Source organism: Poecile atricapillus, chromosome Z, assembly GCF_030490865.1.
Source record: "Poecile atricapillus isolate bPoeAtr1 chromosome Z, bPoeAtr1.hap1, whole genome shotgun sequence".
Taxonomy (NCBI): domain Eukaryota; kingdom Metazoa; phylum Chordata; class Aves; order Passeriformes; family Paridae; genus Poecile; species Poecile atricapillus.
In genome coordinates, this window is record NC_081289.1 from 116,499,252 (window position 1) to 116,521,059 (window position 21,808).

Sequence of the window (21,808 nt, forward strand, 5' to 3'; positions counted from 1 at the left end):
ATTTAAAATGAGGTTTATTGTTGGTTGTGGCGATCACTCTATGCAACAGAAAACTTTCCATTTCCTTTAGGGGAATTGATACCTTTGCAGTGCACCATGTTTCTATCTCAGGAAAGATCCATAATTGAACAATCAATCATTTTGCTTTGGTCTTCTGTTGAAATGTAACTGCTGTCTAAACGTACCAAAAGCCCAAAGTGGATTTAATGTTTTATTATTATTGCTGTTATTATTAACATTGTAAGTGCTGATTAAACATGCCTAAGGATATTTTACTGGATATTACGAGAACATATAAATTTGCAAAAAGCTTTTATTCTGTGCAATTTTAGGCCTATTATTTTAAGTGTCTCTCATTCAGATTCAGTTCACCATGCCCTAATTGGACTAGTTTAATACAGTATTCTCAATAAAGTATATTGAGTGGATAGTTCTAAAAATGAATATCATGATGAGAAATGTATCATGGGTACCTAAATGTATTACACCACTTGTTAATTGTTTGGGCTTTTGAAATTTAAATCATAATAGTTTCTTCAGTGTTATTTGTAAAGAGATCCTGTAGGTGAAGATGCTTAAATTCTTAAAAACTGTAGTGATAAACATTGTTGACCTTTAGGTTTGTAATACTTCGTAATTCTAAATATTTTGTGAGAAAACAAACAGATTTCTTTGCTGTGTGCAGATACCCTGTAGTGCTTTTGTTACTGCTTCCTTTCAACGGGTCTTAAGTTCTTCTTACTAGAATTGACCTCAGACTACTTGTGGAGGTGGGAATGCAGCTATTCAGAATTTCCTAGGACAAATTCCAAGTGCCTGAGACAGTATGCAGTGCTCTACTCAGAGTGAAAGTTCAGCTCAGTAGAAATAAAAGTAGGTTTGTGTTTCGAAGTTTGTTGCAAAGTGATATTTGTGTCTGCTTCCTTTTCACTGTACTTCTGCACATGGTGTGGCTGCTTTTTACCTATATATCCAGTACAGTTATTATGCATGGATAAAAGTTCCAAGTAAAGCAAGAGATAGGATATTAAAACAGCCAACAGTCTTTTAGGTCTTAACCAGTCATTCAGTATTTTATTTATTAAAACAAGAAAACTAATTGTGAAGAATTGCAGTCGATTTGTCTTACTTGCAGAGGCAAATAAGAAGATGCTTAGTAAACCAAAAACTGAGCTAAAAAGTTGCATTGATTTTTGCAGTTGCTGAAGCAGCAGATTTGTGGCCTCTGAGGCTGTTCTGAGGATTCTTGTTTTTTACACCTCTTGATTTTTGCTGGAGGGTTAATTTTTTCCTCAGAAATCACTATCCTGCAAAGCATACTCTATAATCCTGCTGCTTAAAGTTACTTTGGCATAAAGGCATTCTTAGATTTTGCCTCTTACTGTTGTCCATAACGTTTTCTGACACTTACATGATTTCATTTATGTGCCTGTCTAGGGGGCTAGACTTGTAAATGCATGATTTTCATTGGCCTATTCCCCAGTTTAAAAAGGTTTAGTGGCAATCAGGCCTAGAATTCAACAATACTGATTCTGTTTTCTCCTTATTACAGCACAGATATTTAAAAAAAATACTAAGTTTGTTTCTTTATTATTATTACAATAGACAATTATTATTGTCTGTGTAACATCGTTGCAATGCTTGAAGCATTGTTGTAGAAATAAATGTATGTTAAACTAATATTCATATAGGTATGAGAGAGGCTGTCTTCTGTGGATAAAAGATTGGCTGGCTGTGTACATATAAACCAGTGTTTTTATGTGATTGAACTTTTCTGGTAGTTGCAGATATAGGACACAAACCTGTTGAAAAATTATGGAATATTTTTTCCATTCTGTTTCAGTATTTTCATCTTTAAAGTGGAGATACAATTCAGAGGTGATTTTGAAGTAGATGAGACCTGCAGATATAAGCTGTTGCTTAAGAATAGTAGTGGTAGGAGGTCAATGGAAAAGCAAGTTTTGTGTTTCCATATATAAATATTCAATACTTTAAACTTTTCTAGGGCTTAGATTATGACCTGTAAGAGATGCTCATAGGACGAAAGGCACATGAATTGTTCAAAGTTACTACCTAGACAGTAAGTGTCATCTACAAAAGGGTCATCATGTGATATCCATGTAGCAGAATATTGTGGAACCATATGATAGGTTAAATTTACTGTGGGCCTTTGACCAGATGCCCTAACAATTAGTCTTTTCCTCCAAAAGGTTAGTCTAGTATTTATCTATGCTACTGAGCAGCCTCCAACAACTGAGATTTTAGGTAGCCATACTAGACACAGTTATGGGCATTACAGATTATTTGAATCGTTTGCCAGATGTATACAAATTAATTTGATTGAGATTAGAATGTGTTTCTGAGAGGAAAGACAAGAGTCAGGTAGATATCTTGTGAGGCAGGCTGGAGTTACATAGAAGATTCTCAGCCTTTTTATCTTGTAATGTAATTTGATACTGAGGACTGTTTTAGTTGTTTTTGAGTTTCTTAATTCCATAGGAGTCCTGTTGTTTTCTGTTCCCTGGTATTAGTGGCAGTCTCTGTAGTAGCTATAGGAGGATTTTATTTTAGATTTTTCCAGAGTCATACCATATCCCTTACATCTGGTGTAGCTAGATGAATTTGAAGGAAAAAAAACCCCAAAACTGTCCTCCTTTACTGTCTCCCCTGCAGCTGTAAATATCTGTATATATCTATAAGTATATGCAGACTATCATTCACTCTTCTAATTATTATTTAAGATACTGTAATTATATAATACAGTATGTGGCTAGAAATGAAAAAATACCATCTGTACCTTTCTAGCAATGGGGAAATAAATTTTTTTTACACTGTGATAATTTATCCGTGGTGTAGTATTTGAAGTTTCTTATACTAGTTAAAGCTACAGAAACCAAGTGCTAATGAGTAGCTTTTTAAAATCTAAAATGGAGACAAAAGAAACATGGGGGTTAGAGCTTTCTTAGCACCCTGTCATTGCCACTTTTGACCAGCTATGTGTGGTTTTGGTGAAAGCCAGTGATACAGACATGTTCTAAGTTATTTTTTCCTCCACTGTGTTACTTTAATAATATGATGTCGTAAGACATCCTTCAGTATTGAGTTTTGGGAATGACTCTGTGAGTCTGAATATTTTTAATAGTTTTAGGCTTCCGAGTAGGACTGAAGAAGTTGATTGAGACTTCATAATGTGATTAGAAAACCCTTTTTATTTATAATTAATTGCATTTTTATCACAGTAATTATATTTTGTTGGTTTTTAAAATTAATTGTATTTTAGTATCATGAGAAGACATAGCATTTAAGATGTGGATTTATTTCCTGAAAAATATACATGCACAAGAAAATGACCAACCGTGTCAGGAATACACCGATATCTTATAGCAGAGAACATAAAATATGGATGCTTTTTCCAGTGACAGAGTTATGATAACAATGTGATTATTCTCAGGAATGAGATTTTGATCTCTTACATTATTACTCAAGAGGATAAATATGGAGCTCAGTTCTCTCCTGTGCTGTTTATCAGAGACTCAGTGAACATCTTCATTTTTTATGTTCTTCAAGATTCAGTTTATACATGAACTTCTCTCTTCTGCACACTGTCTGAGAAGTTCTGGCTCCTAATCTTTTGTATTAAATTTTAACTTAATTTATGGGATGCAGCTTTACCGCATACGGCAAAAGGTGATAGATCACTAGGCTGAGTTACTGCAGTAAAGATACGTTTTATACAAGAGTACTCTAGGATTTGTTTTGAATCAACAGTATTATACTAAACCTTACAGGGATAAAGGTATTGTAAGTTATTTAAGGAGTGCACACTGATTTTGTACGTTTTTATTTAGTTTAGTTTGGAAGTTTGTTGTTTTTGTAAAAAAAGAACTAAATGGAATATTTGCAGCATTGCAGAAGATTAATCATATTGGATATGTAACAAGAAATTGATAGTCATGATCAAGGTTTCGTTTTTTTAATTTTTTTTTTTCAAAATATCTGGACTTGTAGTCCTGGTAAAAGAGTTCAACTGTGTTAGCATTCATTCATACAAATGTGGCACAAAATTCCACAGAGTAATGAAATGAGAGCAGTAGAAATAGGAATACTCTTCTTGGTTTTCTGTGACCAAATAGATAGTTTGAACTCAAAGCATTAGTTTATATTTTTAAATTTTCAGACTTGCACTTGTTTATAGCTTGTTTCCAGAAGTTATATTTTCTCATATTACAAAGAAGTGATAAAAAAATACCATACTTTATATTCTAACACAGAAGTTTATTTTTCAAACAGGTTATTTTTTTAAATAGTTAATTTTAAATAATCATTTTTAAAAAAAAAAATTAGTCAAGTGTTTTGATGTCAAGTGTTACTTGACATCAAAAATCTTCATTAAGAAGACATAAATAATTTTTCATTAGTTTCCTGTGCTACTATGCATCTCTTGCCTTCTTAGATGTGACATTTTTTTGTTCTGCAAGGATTCTTTTTCAAGCCTTAAAAGTAATAATCTGTAACAATTTTGCTGACAATAAACTGAAGATAAAAATTCAGACTGTTGTGTCTTAGGCAAAGGTCTATGTGCTTATAGGCCAGTTGTGATTTACATCACAACAGTACATGATTTAAGGCATCTTGTCCTGTATCAAGAATAGTGTAGCCAGCAGGACCAGGGGCTGTGGAAGTGATTGTCCTCCTGTGCTCTGCATTGGTGAGGCTGAACCTTGAGTATACTGTGTTAAGTTTTAAAAAGGACACTGAGGTGCTGGAACATGTCCAGCAAAGGGCAGCATGTCTTGAAAGGTCTAAAAGCGTGTCTTTTGAGGGATGGCTGAGGGGAGGTTTGTTTATTCTCAAGAAGAGGAGGCACAGGAGGGACCTAATTATTCACTGCAAACACCTGAAATGTGGTTGTGGTGAGGTGTTGACTGGTTTCATCTACCACACCGGCAGTGAGAGGAGGAGAGGAAATGGCCTGTATTCCATACCACTTACATCATGCACAAATCCTACTCTTTCCAATGATATATGTATTATATGTATATGCACATATATACAAGCAAAGAAATAATTTCCATAGTCAGTGCCTGTCCCTCCAAAATGTCTTTTGAATTCATTTAGGCCATGAGTGTGGGTTCTATCCGTCCTAGATGTCTTCCAGGGCAGGAGGGCTGGTTTGCTGTTGCCTGGTTGAGAGCTGCATCAGGTGCTCATGGCTGGTGTACCTGAGGAGGCCATCCTCATTGTCCATGGTAGTTATGTCATGCAGTGGCAGTGTCATTCAGCAACCAATATGACGTGCATGTTCAACACTACAGACTGTTCTCATTTGAAAATCAAATCCTCTTGGGATACACATCATGTTTCCCTGTCTATCTGCATTACTCACTAAGTGCACTCTGCTCTTTTAGTAAAAACACAGATGGGTTTGCCTTAACTGGACTAATCCAGTTTTACCTAACACATTTCCTACATGCACCAGAGGGGCTTTTTTCCCTTCTACAGTACATAGAGGTTTTGGCTGGGCTAGCTCAGCTGGTAGAGCTTCTCCTGTTAAGTGTAGATCTCAGTGTTTGGAATGGTTCCCCAACCACTGCTTTCAGTGTGGTTATTAACAGACCACTGTACTGCTCAGCTTTCTCAGAGGCTGCTACATGACAGAGAATATGATACACCCACTGTCCTGGTTTTGCACAGCCTGGTTTTTGTAGCAGGGGGACCACAGAGATGGCTTGTGTGAGAAGCTGCTGAAGCTTCCACCATGTCCGGCAGAGCCAATCCCTGATGGCCCTGATGGACACGTTGCTGGCCAAAACTGAGCCAATAGAGAGGTTAATTACGTATCTGTGATAATGTACTTAAGAAGAAAATCGAAACAGAGTGGGGCACTGTTAATTTCAGTTAGAGAAGAGGAGGAGATGACGACATGGTGACATCAAGGTCAGTGGAGAAGGAGGGGAGGAGGTGCTCCAGATGACAGAGCCACAGCTCCTCTGCAGGCTGTGGTGAGATCATGGTGGTGCAGCTGTGCCCTGCAGCCCTGGGGGATCCGTGGGGATCCAGAGATCTGCCCACAGCCTGTGCTGGAGCAGGTGGGTTCCTGGAAGAGGCTGTGATCCAGTGGGCTACCTAGAGGAGTCCCTGGAAGACTGCACCCCATGGAAGAGTGACCCACACTGCAGCAGTTTTGGGAGGACTCTGTGCCCATGGGAGGGACTCACATTTCAGCAGTTTTGGCAGGACTGTTGCTCGTGGGATTTGGAGCCACACTGGAGAAGTTCACAGAGAACTGTCTCCTGTGGGAGGCACCCCACAGCTCCACAGGGGAAGGACTCCTCTCCCAGAGCAGTGGAAGAAAATCCTCTGGTAGCAAACTGAACAACATCCTGATGTCCTGTCTCCCTGTGCTGTTGGTGAGAAGGCAGGAGGGGTTGGGGAAAAAAAAAGATGGGTTTCTTTGAGGGCTTATTTTACTTCTCATTATCCTCCTCTGACTCTGTTAGCAATAAATTCACTTACACACTTCTGAGCTGAGCCTGGTTTGCCCTTGTAGTATTTTCTCCTGGTCCTTAAGTCATGAAGCCTTCATAATTTATTTTTTTCTCTTATTTCCAGCTGTGGCAGGGGAGAGTGAGCGAGCGACTTCCATGGGTGAAAACCACATAACCAACTCAATACTGTGCCTTCTGGCCCAGGTGTCCCTGAGATTATTTTTGAAATGAGTCCCGTTGTCCAACTCAATTCCTTTGGGGCTGCCATGTCCCAACAGGACTTGCTTTTCAAGGCCCAAGATGAACTTCCAGGTGGTGGCAGGAGGCACAGGGTATGTCTCTAGCCATTCAGTGGTTGTCTCCACCATTGTAACCATGTAGTGCTTGCCTTGGCAGGTTTGTATGAGTGTGATGTAATCATTCTGCCAGATCTCCCCATATTTGTATTTCGAACATTGTCACCCATACACAGGGGTTTTACCTTCTTGGCCTGCTTAGTTGTAGTGCATGTGTCTCAGGTATGGATAACCTGGCAGGTAGTTACATGGACAGGTATGGACATGGTTAAGTCCACCCCTCAATCACAAGCCTATCTGTATGTTACATCTCTTCCCTGATGACCTGAGACATCATGGGCCCACCAAACCAGAAATAATTCACCTTAGATTGCCAATCCAGAACTAACTTAGTTTGATCTTGGCAGCTTGATGCACCTGTCCATTGTTGCAGTGCTATTCAGTAGTGCCACCCCTAGGTGCATGTGCTACATGATCTACTTTTACAGCCAACTTTTCTATCCCAGGTAGTGATCTTATTACAATTCAGCTGCCCAGATGGGTTTACATCTGCCCTGACAATTTTTCTATCATTTTAGCCACTTCCAGAGAGCATCCACAAGTCAGTGTAGAAGTGGAGTGTTGGCTATTTCTTTTGTTGAGCAATGTCTAAATACAGCTTTCAGCTGCAACCTGAGTTCATTCACCTTGTCCCTTTTAATAGTTTGTGCAACTCATTGCATAGGAATCCATACAGCAGCTATCACATTTTCTGTTTATTTCTACAATATAGACAGAATGAGTCAGTGATGAGAGTATGTTAATTTTAATTTTCAGGTAGCTGATAATATGGTGGGGCCTCCTCAGCATATGACACTTTTTACTCCTCCCCCACCTCCTTTCATAATAGTCTGAAAGTTTTGCCTTCAGGCCAGATTATTATAGTTTCCAAGATCCCTAGGCAATAGCGCTTTCCTGTTCAAGTCAGGTGTGTGATCAGTGCAACCCACTTAGTAATATCAGTGGTGTGATATGTGCAAGGGACTTTCCCTTTGAACATCCAGCCCAATACCAACAGTCGGGGTGCCAGAAGAAGCTGTGCTTCAGCACCAGTCACTCCTGAGGCAATTCAAACCCTTTTGTAAACTGCCAGCATCTCTTTTTCAGCTGGGGTGTAGCAGGCCAGTGATCCTTTTTATCACCAACTCCAGTACCCCAGCAGTCATTTTTGAGTCTCTTTTTTTGCCAGAGACTCCAGGAAGGACCATTCTCCCTGGCTGCCATATAGAGAATGTTTTTAACATCTTATCCTTTTCTCAGTGTCCCAAAAGCTACTGCATGAACAATCTGCCATTTAATTTCTTCAAAGATTTCATGTTTTCAGGTCCCCACTTGAAATCAGTCTTCTTCCATGTTGCATGATAGAGGGAGGGTTTACAGTCTGACTGTAATATGCAATATACTTCCTCAAAAAAACCCACAGCACCTAAGTAAGCTATGTTGCCTTCTTGCTGGTTGGTGGGGACATAGTAGTTGCTGTTTTGTTGACCACATCCATTAGAATGTGATGATGTCCATATTACCATTTTAACTCCTAAAAACTGAATTTCCTGGGAAGGTCCCTTAGGCTGGCCTTTAGGAGGAGTTGGATTATCCCCGCCCATTTCTGAAGAGATTTCTTGCAGTGTTGTACCACATGATGATGTCATCAATGTACTGCAAGAGTGTTGGCATCTCACCCTGTTCCAACTGCAGACTGGATCAGTCATGGCAAATAGTGCCGCTGCCTTTCCACCCCTGGGGCAGTTGTTTCCAAATGTGTTGGACAATCCTCCAGCTGTTGCTTTCCTGCCCTCACCTCCAGCACTGCCTCTGGGAGTCCATTCATAATTGCACCCAGTCTGGAAGGGGAACAGGGGAAGATGATTTTCCCCATCTTTTCACTCACCTCTCCTTCTTCAGGCCTGTTATAACAGCTTTTGAGAATTTTTAATTCCTTGTGTATGTTAAGGAAAGAGTGTCCTTAATGCTTTTCCTGGCAGAGCTCCTTGGTGCCATCCACACCACGTTTAGAGTTAAAAACCAAAAAATTTACAGACCAGAAAATAACCTTATACAGGATAAGCTCAGGGTGCTAGTCATGCTCCATGATGGCTACTAAAAAAATTAACTGTTACTGTCCTGGCCAGAAACAGGACACATTCCAGTAGCACATTTTAATAGTACATTAGATCTGTAATAATTATGGTAGTTGCTCAAGTAGAAAGGAATAGATTAGCCTTTCCTTCACACTATAAATAAATTTGTAGAAGAGTTTGGGAACTAAGTATTTTTCATTTGTCCAACTTGGTAAATTTTAAACTTTCCACATAGACTATAACTATTATATACTAATTGGTGGAAGACCTGGTGAATTTTGAGACCCATGTCTATTTAGTTATCTAAGTTGTGATATGTTGTGAACAACGTGTGTTTCTGTAAAGCTCCTAGACATTCGCAGATGTTGGGTGATTGTGCTAATGAGCTGTAAATAAAGTGTTAGGCATCTTTGTTTTAAACAAGATGGAAGATGGCAGGCATATCTTAACTTTTTCTGTAAATTGCTAAAAAATGAGTAAAGTAGCCTATCTTTGGTGGCTGGTGGTGGAGGACTGATCAGCTTCCCAGCCATGTTGTAGAATCCTAAGAGTTTAGGAGTGAAAACCAGGAAGAAAATTCCTGGTCATGATGAGTGGTCATATGAAATTAAAAGCAAAACTGAGATTAAAAGCAAAACAAAACACTATCTTTTTTTATCAAGTAGACAAAGTAATTTTAACACATCATGTAGTAGATAGAAGTTTAAAGATTTAAAACCTGGTGATAAACTGGTATTTGCGCTATCTTTCCTGAAAAAGAACAGAATGAGTTTGAAAAATGTCAAGTGCAATGTTTACCTGCATTGTTTTAGAAGTTCATTAAGAAGAAATAAATAAATGCAAACATTCATGAAACACTTGCATAAGAGTTCTATTGTCAAAATGTGAAACTGATCTCATTTTCAGTGAGATCAAATAGGCCTGTATGGAGGAACAACAGTTTTCTGGCAAAATTCAAGTATAAACAAAAAACTTTCCACTTTGTGCAAAAAGTGGAAGCCAGGAGGACAGGTAACCTGGGAAGAACATAGAGACACTGTCTAAGCATGCAGACATAGTAGAAAAGCTAAAACACATGAAATTGAATCTGGTAAGGGATGTCAAACAACAGATTTCAGAATCATGAAGTAGTTTGGGTCAGAGGAAACCTTAAAGATCAGCTAGTTCCAACTCCCTACCACAGGCAGAGACAGCTTGCACTAGAAAGACTTCTAAAAGCACAGAGGAAATAAAAGCAAAGCTAGAGGCAATGTAAGCTTGCTGCTGAAGGGTGAAGGGGCCCTGGAGGGAGAGGATAGAAGACATTAAGGTATTGTATGCCTTCTTCAGTATTTACTAGTGAGAGTGGCTTTCAACAGGCATCAGAGATCGGATGGAAAGTCTTGAGTGAGGAAGATATTCCCACAGTGGAATACAGTTGGTTTAGAAAATAGTTAACCAAAATGTAGAGCCCTGCCATAGGCACAAGTGCTGAGGTAGCTAGCTAGTATTACTGATAGGCTACTCCTAATAGTTCCTCAATGATCCCACTAACTGGGAAAGTTGTCTTAAGATCACAGGAAGATCCCTGTCCTCAGGAAGGGCAGAAAGGAGGACTAGGAAGACCTCTCAGATCTCAAGTCAGTCCTTAGGAAGGTGATGGATCAGCTGCTGTGGGGTACCATTTCCAGGCATGTGCACAAAAAAAATGATTCCCAGAAGCAGTCAACATGGGTTCACCAAAAGGAAGTCTGGCTTGAGGAACTGAAAATGTTCTAGCAGGAGGTGACAGGCTTGATAGGTAAGAGGAAACCAGTGTTTCCTCTTAGGCTCAAGGCTATTGTCTACCTTGACAGTGGGAAGGCTATTGGTACTGTCTCCCGAAAGATATTCTCATAGAGAAGCTGAACTCCTCCTAGACAAGCTGAAGAAGTATGAGCTGGATGAGCAGACACTGAGGTAGATTAAAAACTGCTTAAATGACTCACACCAGAGGGTAATAAGTGGTGGCAAAAAATCCTCAATGGTGTACCTTAGGCTCAATACAGGTTCCAGTCCCATTTACCGTCTTCAGTAATAATTAGCATGTTGGGTCACTGTGCCCTCAGCAAGTTTCCTGGTATTAGATAACTGAAGAGTGACTCATAAACCAGTGGGTTTTGCTGCCATTCAGCAAGTGGCAGGAAAGGGCCAACAAGAGCCTCATGTAGTTCAAAAATTAGAACTCCAGAGTCTTATACTTGAGGAAGTTATCCCCTCGTACCATAACGTGCTGGAGGCTGACTGGCTGGGAAACGGCTTTCCTGAGGCCTGGGATCTGTGGACACCAAACTGAGCAAAAGTCAGAAATTTGCCCTTAGCTGCAAAGGTGGCTAATGATATTTTGAGCATTAGGAGAACTGCTGTCAGTAGATCGACAGAAGTGACCCTTACCATCTTTTCAGCACTGGTGAGGCCACATCTAGAATACTCCACCCAGTTCTGGGCCCCCTAGTACAAGCAAGACATGAACATACTGGGCAGAATCCAACAAAGGGCCACTAAGATAATGAAGGAGATTGAGCATCCCTTGTGTGAGAAAAGGCTGAGAGAGCTGAGACTATTTATTTATCCTGGAGAAGGCTCAGGGGGATCATACCGTATAATAATAATTAATACCTGCAGGGAGGATCCATTAGAGGACAAAGCCAGGCTCTTTTTAGAGGTCCCCAGTGACAGGACCAGACCTAAAACACATTCTTTGGCTATTAGGTTGTGACATACTTCTCTCCATTTTTGGAATAACAGAGGAGTAAGGAAGGCATTTTTTTTTTACATTTTAAATAATGAAACAATATATTTCATAGTTTCTTTAGCAATCTGATTGCATTCAGTTGCATTAAATCTGTGTTCTTTTTCATTTAAAAACAATTGTTTAATCTTTATCAGCTGTTTAAAGAGTTTTGATTTTTACAAGGAGCTGTAGAAATCTCATTAAAGTATTTTGTTGTTCTATAGTAATTTCATTATTTTCTTATGTTCTTTTTTAATGTTACTTATCTAATATTTTCTGGTTATTCATTAAAATATTCATGCTTCTGTGCAGTTCATGACAAGCATGTATATGGCATTTTCTCTCAGCTCTTCACAATCAGCTTGAATTATTAACTATTTTTCACCATGTTTGAAATTCATTTCCCTGTTCTTTGTTCTGTAATCCAACACCTAAGAAATTGGGACACATTATCTCCAGAATGTTTTGGGTTGAATTTTTTTGTTGTTGTTATTGGTTTTTTTATTGGTTTTTTTTTTTGGTTTTTGTTTCTCAAAAACTTAACAGTCTTCTCTCAAGCATTTCAGTTACTAGGAAGTCTGGTTTCCAGTTTGCAAACAATATTAATTTGAGAACCAAAATATCTGTCATTTAGGTGGGCTTTGAAAGTAATTTGTAGCCACTGCATCTTGTCATATATATAATTCCATAGTAAATGTGGCATTGCTTTGAAGCACTTTGATTGATAAAATATCTTGGAAATAGGCAAGTAAAGCATATACTCAAATGTATTAGCTGTTAGTGCAGAGCATTCACGTGGCAAACAGTTTTCAGAAATTTAATTAATTATTTGCTTTGAAAAAGAGTATGTTCCTGCAAGCTAATTTGTGATGTGAACAAATGATAATGTGTATTTATAGTCAAGGTAGTTTCTTTTTTCCTACAGCCCATTTTTTTTGCGATAGAGAAGTCACAGAAAAGTTTAATGCTTCTATATCACATATAATAGCAGTTGCAATTTTGGCTAAATCTTTGCTTTCATTTGCTTTCATACTTTGTACAAGGGCCTTAGGTACAAAGATTTTCTTTTTGTTCCTTTGAATCAGCAGTGATTTTACTGTGTCCATCCTCACAATTCACTCACAAAGTCTCATGATCAGTAACAGTCTAGCTGTGCTCATGAAATGCATAATTTTGGATAATTTCGCTGCGGCTATTTATTTTTTCACATTGAAAAAAGGAGATATAAACAGTATTTGCATTATGAAGCAGTTGTATACTTTTCTTGATGAGACAGTGTGTGATATTAGAAAGCAGATTCACTAAGGATCTTCATTACTGCCAAGGTTAACTTACTGCAACACTGATAACACATGTTCTGGTTTCTGCTTTGGCATATTTAGCTAAGTGGGATCTAGTTCATGTCTAAAATTTTAAGTTCACGTAACTTTCTATTTTTACATCAAGATTACTTCTACCTTGGACTCTTTCTCTGAGCTTTTACAGAAAAATCTGTGGCTTTAAGAGACACTGATTCAAAAATTATATTTTGGAGTAGTAGTTTTTTTTAATTTCCAAAGAATACACAGCTTTGGTTTGTTTTTTTGTTTGTTTTTTTTTTTTTTGGTTTTTTTTTGGGTTTTTTTTTTTTTTTTTGGTGTGTGTTCCCTGTCACATCCTCACCCCCTATGAAGTGTTATTGTACTGTGTAAAGGAAGTGGATTGATGGTTGGCCCTGGTCACTCTCTTGTTCCTCTACCCCAGCCATAATCTGGGGGAGAGAATAGTAGGAGTGAAAGTGAGAAAACTTGTCTGTTGAGATAAAGACAATTTACCAAGTGAAGGAAATAGGAAGGAGGAAAATAACAATGCAAAGACAATCACCACCTTCCAGATGCAGTTTGCTTATAATATTAGGCTGTTATATATACTGTTACAGCCTTTGAGTAATAGCTGCACCCTAAAAACTCTTCCATCAGTCTTCATTACTGAGCATGATGTCACATGTCATGGAGAGTTTCCCTTTAGTCACTTGGGATCAGTTGTTCTTCCTGTGTTTCCTTCCAGCTTCTAGGCCATCCTAGCCTACTGTGTCTGTTTGACCTAAAAGCTGAATTTTCATCTTTACTGCTCTTTGGCAGTGTTCCTTCAGAAACAGAGAAAATGCTTTATTAACTCTCCTCTAACTACACAACAGATTTTCCCAGATAGGTACATGGTTGTACCTATGTTTCAAAGTTCAAGAGAATATAGACATTGTTGTTTAGGAGACATGTAATGGGCCAATTAGGCCGTCCAAACAAGAGCTATTGCATCATTGTCATCTTAAAGGATAAATTTAACTCTACAAAAAGAATCATGGTTCTTCTGATTAATTCATAAAAAATGAAAAATAGGAAAGCAAAGCAAAGGCAACATCCCAGTAAAGGAAACATATTTAAATAGAAGAAGCATGTATTCTGAGACGCTTAGTAAAAGAGAGTAAAAATTGCTTCTGAAATTCACCCTTGGATTAATTGGTAACTCTGAGTATGCCTAGAAGCAGTGTCTGAAAGGAGACAATTTGTATATGTGACAATATTTTATCAATGTAGTGTTTTAGAAATGTTTTCTGCTGGTGCCAGATTTATTGAGACTTGTATGTGTGCTTGTGGAATTGGCAGTTCTGAAGTTTATGAAACCTTTAAGAGGAAGAGAATTTACGTTTTCTTTTTTTCAATTTAACCTTTGTCTGCCATACAATAGCATTTTAGCATGGCACTTTGAGCTGGATTTTTACTGGAAAAGGACAAGCAAAAAGGAGTGTTGGCAAAAGTAGTGAGTGAACTTTACTGCACGTATTAACAGCAAGTAAATGACTGAGCAAACTTTTAGCCATATGCTACTTCATGTGTGTAAATATCAGCTAGTTTGATAAATCAGAAAAGGTTATGAAGTGTCTAGGCTGCACAGGTACCTGAAATGATAGCTGCTATATCCAGATCTGTGACAGAATTCTGTATCTTAACAGAAGGCATATGGTTTTGGAAAAATTTTGCATTAAAAAAAATAAAATTCAGGCAGTCAGCTAGCAGGTTTTGTCTTTTCTAACAAAACTTATCTAATCCAATCCATGAAGAAGAGGACTCCAAAAGAAAAGCTTCTTTGACTTTGTGTCAGAAGACATAAAAACTCTGAAAAAGTTTCACTGATAACATTTGACAGCATGTTTTATCTCAGTACTGTAAATAGTAGAATACTCCATTTTATGGAGTATTAACAAGTTATTGCAGAGCTGTTGCTTTTTTACCTCATCATTAGGGATAATTTGTTGTAAAAAATATAATAGGACTTTGTCAGTTTAAAATTTAGGCAATATCATCTGAAAAAAGAGAAATTGAATATATGAGTGAAATATTTCTGGTCTATAAAATAAAGTGAGCTTAATTGTTACAGGTAAAATTTGGACAAACATGTTTCCAAAGCATATAATTTTAAAAGGGAACAAAATGAAACCTAGATTAGAGCAATAATATTCCATCTGTTTTTGTTGTGGACAAAAGACCCAAGTATAGTGTTAACGTAATTGAATTGTTCTGGTTCTGTGGGCATAGGGGGATCACACCCAGTGCTCAGATTTCCTGGAGCATTTTACTACAATCGATCGATGAAATAGAACTAAAAAGAACTTAACTCTAGGGAGAGCACAGTCCTTGGAGGTTTAGATTAATTAAACTCATTAAAAGAGTTTGGACAGATTTTTCAAACCAAGTGTATCTGCTTGCCTAACTACTGGAGCTGATGACCATTAAGAAGACAATTTAAATGGCTGTTCTGCTGACAAATCAAATCCTGTGCAACCTGAAAAGAATTAAAGTTCCAAACTATAAATAAGTGCTGTCTACACAGACTTGAAAGCAAAAGAGCTTGTGCTCTTCCTGCCTGCCAGTTGTGTATACAAACTCACCACATAAGATTTTAGTTTCAGGATAACATTCCTTGCACTAGAAGGTCTTCCTCTGTGCATAGTTATGCTTAATTAAAATACTTAACCATAACATGTTTTGAAAGCTGTTCTCAATATTTTTTAAATTACTGATGACATTTACAAATACTGGGTGATCATCTGGAGAACACTCTTACCCTTCTAGACTAAACAAGAAACAAATTACTCCTGCATCGTAGAGACCATTAGATGTTCTGTTCTGCTCAGAAATTGCGACCTGGAGGTGTGCCTCTTTCCTCTCTCCAGTCTCATAAATGTCTTCCATGTGGTCTTCGGGGTATTTTTAATGTGTGTTTGAGTCTGTATGATTCTTAAATCCCTCTTCTGAAAATCACGTTAGCAGTCTTCAAGATACTGTTTACAATTTTTAATAGCAAACTATTCTTTTGAAGCAGTATGTAAGCTTTGATGAAAAAAGCTTTTCTCCATTTTCTCCTATTTGTGTCAGAGCAGAACACTGGCAGAAAGACATGAAGAAAAAGCCAGCTATGTGTGCAGTCCATGGCTAGGTGAAATATTTTAATTAAATAATAATAAAAAAATTGATCTTTTTCATCTAAAGCACAACATTCATCAGTATCAGGACATATTTTTGTAATTTCTTTCCAACAATGTTTGACCAAATTTCAAATAGCAAGGGAAAAGCTTCTGAGTGTTTGACATTTAACAGTTAGAAAGTTTTTGGTAGGTGTCAGAGCACCATAAGGCAAGAAAAATCAGAACAGGAAAGACAATAATTGCAAAGAAACCATTATTCATGTAAAGTCAGATGGTGTGATTCCTGTATAGGGACCAGAGGTGTGGGTGCCTTCCGACTCAGGATATTCTATGTTTCAATGAAAGAGGCCTGCTTGTTTTTCAGAAAACAGCATAGTCCCATAGTGTAAGTTACAGAAAAAGAGTTGTAGGAACGTTGACTAGGGAACTGAGGAACATACTATGTAGTTGAACTATTAATGGCTTTACTTGGGGACTGGAGTTATCTTTGATATATGAGGTTAGAAAATGTTTCTATTTTTGAAGTAATCAAGGATATCAGAGTATCAGCTCTGATTTACCCACAGTTTTGTGAACTTTTTGGCACGGTATTCTAACTCTATTCAGTCAACACCATTTGTTAATTTACACATTATTACCATGTTATTATAAAAACATATAAATATATTTTAAGTTGTTTAGAAAAAGACAAAGTGTAACTCAAAGCCTCATCTTTTTATTTCAGAAATGATATGGGTAAGAAAACTACTATCAGCTGTGGTAGTCAGAGACTCGAGCTGCCAGTTCCTCATGTAGAGCTGAGGTTTTAGTATAACGTGCAGAATCTGAGCTGTATTCTGCCAAAAGGAAAAGAGACATGACACACACAATTGATTTGTTTGGGTTTGGAGAACTCTGGAGATTAAAATAAAATAAAATACAATAACACATAATATGTTTGGAGTTCTGCAGATGTTCTGCACAGAATCCTTAGCATTAGATTTAGTAGGTTCATTCTCCATGCAGTTTAAATAACACTTTTGATAACCTTTTTCAAAGTTAGAAGCATCAAAGTATGTATTTCATGTGTAAACATGAAAATCACTGTAAATAAACTAGTAGTGTGATGAGTTTTGCTTGACTTGAGCCTTTGTGAAGAGCAAGAGAAGATTGTGAAGATTGTCAAACCAACTAAAATAAAATATATTAATAAAAATTTTAAGAAATCCAAAACAAAGCAATCCCCAGAGATTTATAGAATTTAAATTATCAAGGATATGCCTTGTACTTATAAATACATAAATGAAATACAAAGAGTAAGTCACAACTTTAGATGGGTTTCAGAAAACGTCCCAGTGTGAAAATCCTTAACCTTTTGGGGTTAGAGTATGTAACTGGTGCATGCCTGAATCCACTTTGGTTCATGGGTCGTGTGAGCCATGAAGCATTATATCTCAAATATATTATCTCAAAAAAATGAAATCAAGTTAATTTCCAAAACTCAGTTGAATCTTTTATCGTTAAAAAACAACAAAGAATTGACGATGTGCCTGAAGTAGCATTCCTGTGGTATTCCATTCTTGGTGGTATAGGTATGTGTTAAAGCTTTCTGGATTGGGTGGAGAGAATGGAAAGGGAAATCCTAGAATATCTAGAATATATTTATTTGCATAGTGGAAAAGCAGTTTTTTCTTTTAGAGATGCAGTCTTGATAGTTCTGTGTTGTATGTTTTGAGTCAAACTACACTAGAGCAAATAGATGGGATTAGCACTTTTAAGGAAACTGAGATTCTTCTCTGTCTTTAACAAACCCTCTCTGTCTATGGACAGTAGTTTGTGTGGCTACATAAAAACTTAGTGTGTTATAACCCTAGCATAAAATCTTTGTAATTTAGTGTTAGTTCTTCATGAGTTTTAATAATTGTCCAAGACACAAAACTAATTCCTGATGTTAGATACCAAGGTCCAGATTCTACTGTCCATACTATCTTGTTTACACTCGCTGTAGAGTTAGGAAATTTGCTGTATTTTAGTTTGGAAATCCATTTTCATTAAGCACCCTTTTAATATATCTAGCAGTATTATTTGCAGTGAGCTTTATGCAGAATCAATGTTTTAAAGATATCATGGGGTAGAAGTAAATTACCTCAGTAAGTGTATTGTTTTAGCTGAAATATTTTCCTTAAAGATGTATTTGGAAAGAATTAATTTTACAAAGATGATTGGGATATGATACAACCTTTCTTTAATGGTTGGGAGGAGGAAAAAGGAGAAAAAATGTATACCTTGTGACCCCAGGAATCTGAAGGCATCATTCTATATAAATTACACCCTCTCAAATTGCATGGAAGTATAAGACAGTGTGCTATAGCAGTGAGCAGTGAACCCTTGCAATAAGCTGATTTACACTTTAAAAGTTATGCATTTAATGGGCAAGGCAGGACACATTTGTTTATAAATTATTTTATTTATTTTACCTCTCTTAATCACTTAATGACTGTCCTGTTAATTTAGTTTAATTTCTACTTTTTATATAAGTTTTCTAACAGAAGTTGACATAAAAGCCTTTGTGGACAGGCATGATTGGTTCTGTTTCTATAGCAACATGGATGAATAGAAGAATGATTTCTTTTTGGAACCTTTCCTAAAAGCTGTTTTGTACCCTATAACGATATCTCTAGATTGCCATCCGTTGTCAGAGGTGAACGGAGATCACATCGAGGGTCAGCTTTGTTCCTTGTGTTTATAGATTATCCTCTGCAATCAAAAGACTGCACTGCTCTTCTTTTTCTTTGTGGTGCTGAACCAGTTTCCTTCTCCACTGTACACTGATGATAGGAAACTCAGCAAGATCTTCATTTTTTCAAAACATAACAAATAAACTAGGACTAGACCAACTATTGCACTGTATTAAGCTTGTCTCTGGCAGCTACATCGAGTTCCTCATTTTTAAGTTATAGATCCATTTTTAAATAATTCACTTTATGCATCTTACTCTCTGGAAAAGCCTAAAATATTAAATAGCCAGTTGAACAGTTCACTTCAGTGCTTTGATTAAGAGAGAAGTGAATCTTAGTATTCTTGATCTTGGTAAATCTTGAGGCTTAGTATACAAATACCTTTTTTTAGAGTGTGAATGTTAGCTACATTAATGGTATAATTTTGATACATAAATTACCTAATGATAATATTGGGGAAGTTTTTAGTCAAAGAAAGTAAAAAAGTTCTTTATCTTGTATTTCCTAAAACTTAAGTAGTTAAGCTTGCTAATCATGGTTAATAATGATGAATATGTATGTAATTTCTCATGGTTCCTTTCCATAAAGATATACTTTTCTACTCTGACTTATGTGAAGGATCATGCCTGTTAATAAACAGTGTGTGTGAATCTCAGTACCTTTCTATCTTTCTCAACACCTAATTTCAATAAATGTTTTCTGAGAGTTTCATTCTTATAATAAAAGTGATTTTAAAGTTTCCTTCCTCTGTATAATGACAGTAATGCCTTCATCCTTTTTGGTCAAGTGTCTTAAATTTTTTTTTTTTTTTTTTTGTATCTGTGTCCTTCTCTGCTCCATATTTGTAATTTTTTACTTAGTTAGCCAGTTTTATGCTTATTGCTGTAAGTCTTAAAGGTATTAGGTTCTTTGTCAGTAAAGGAGAGAGAGCAGTGTCCATGCCCTGCAGAGGAAAGGCAGCTGTTACATATCAAACAATCTCCAAGGAAGAAAACCTTTTGCTAATGAATTGCATGGGGATTTTGACTTTAAAATTTCTCTTTATTACAGAACTTCTGGCTTGTTTTTCTGGGGAGAATATATAGATGTTCCTTTTGACTGTATCTATTTTTATTGTTTAAGTAACTTTGGTTTGAAAATTTATAACAATGAGGTTTTTAATTGTTCAATTGGGAAGATCAAATGAGAAAATTAACATTATCAAGAGAGGTTAAGAGGCTATTTTTTTTTAATGTCTTTTAGGAATATTGGCTAAAAATTACAGTAGTAAACAGGGTGCAGAAGACCTAAAAGATACTTTATGCTAGCTGTGCTTTGAGGATTTCATGGGGAAATTAATTGATTCAAAAGTAGGCCTAGGGCAAGCTATAAAGTGCATTAAAAACACTAATAAATGATGACTGTGGTCCTTGTGGTAGTATAAGTGTCTCAGTACAGATAATTGGATGAAAATCTAGAAGCACAAAATAATAATTATAATGGAACTGATGGTTACTAAGATACTCAGGTAAATGGAGAACCTGTCAAAGAGAAGTACAGTGAAGAGGTAGTAACCCATAAGTACGAAAGAAAGATCGGGTTAAACTGGGAATCAGACCAAAGAGATCAGTGTTTCTCTATAATCTTAGAAATAAATTATACTTCTTCCCTGCTTTCTTTCCTTCCTCATGATCTCACAGAACATTTTACATTTGGTACAAAATCATTTCAGGCTTTCAACTACCTGCATCCAGGTTTGTTTTTCCCCTTTGTATTTTTTCAAGATTTCTTTCTGTGTGTTTGCTTGCACTTTTTATCTTAAGCAGAATATATTTTTTATATATATATATATTATTTATAATAATATATATAATATATAAATATATATAATATTTTATATATATAGTTAGCAATAATATGATTTTTAATGGTGCGATCCCTTCCAGATAGTAGGAAGATCTGAATAGTTGTCTTTCAGTACCTATGTATTTTAGAAAACAGTTGTTTGTTGTAGACATCCTTAAACCATAGAAAGTGTGTTACTAGATATCACCATCTTACCAGGAGACAGGTGAATGATTTTTAATTTCAGTGCCTCACCATCTTCTTTTCTCCTGGTACATCAATACCATCAATTAACCTAAGTTTTCAGTGGAAAATTAAATAGTGACATGCTAAAGTAGAATATGTGGATATATCTATGAAGAGAGAAAATAATCTGCACAGTTGTTATCCTACAAGTAGGATTATGGCAATAAACACCTACTGTTTGGCAGAAACACATATGTTTATCATATTCAATTGAGCAATATTTGAAATACAGAGCACGATGAAATTCGTTGACATTCTCACCATAAAGCTGTCATTGCAGCACTGATAGCAGGTGATAGTTCTACAAGCACATGTCAAATCTGTGCTTATCTGTTTTGACATCTGTTGATGGAAGCTCTCTTTTTCTATTTATGCTGGACAATAACCTTGATATTCCTTGTGAGCAGTAGAAGCCTACAAATGTCGTTTGAAGAAGGATGTCTCAGCTTGTGATTTATACCTGTCATAGCCAATTAGCAGATAAAAACATCAAAAAACAAACACTGGCACATTTGAAATAGATCCTCTTGCAACAATAAATCTTTAATTGTTTTGTTCACAGGCTATACCTTTGTGAATGTAAAAGAAATTTATTAGAATTTATTTGGTGATAATTACGTTGTTTTCTTCTCACTCACCTTCATTCCTGGCCTCTCCCTCCCCGTAATAATCTTATTTTATTATAGTAATAATAATCAGAAGAATAGTAATAATAAAAAGAATAATAATAAGAATAGTTAAGGAAAAAGAACATTTAGAAACATGACAAGCTTTCCATCTTCTCTTTAGAAAGTCAGGCATACTTCTTTAGGAACAAAATGTGGCACCAGCCTGAGGTATAAGCAAGAAGCACTTCCTTTTGCTTCAGAATCCATGGCTGACAATATTACAGAATTTTTCAATAGC

At 36.6% G+C, this 21,808-nt stretch overlaps 1 protein-coding gene across 1 annotated transcript in view; it reads left to right on the forward strand.

Annotated features, from left to right (window-relative positions):
- PTPRD (protein tyrosine phosphatase receptor type D) overlaps window positions 1-21,808 on the forward strand; it is a 382,186-nt gene that overhangs the window by 25,062 nt on the left and 335,316 nt on the right. The gene's annotated exons all lie outside the window — the stretch shown is intronic.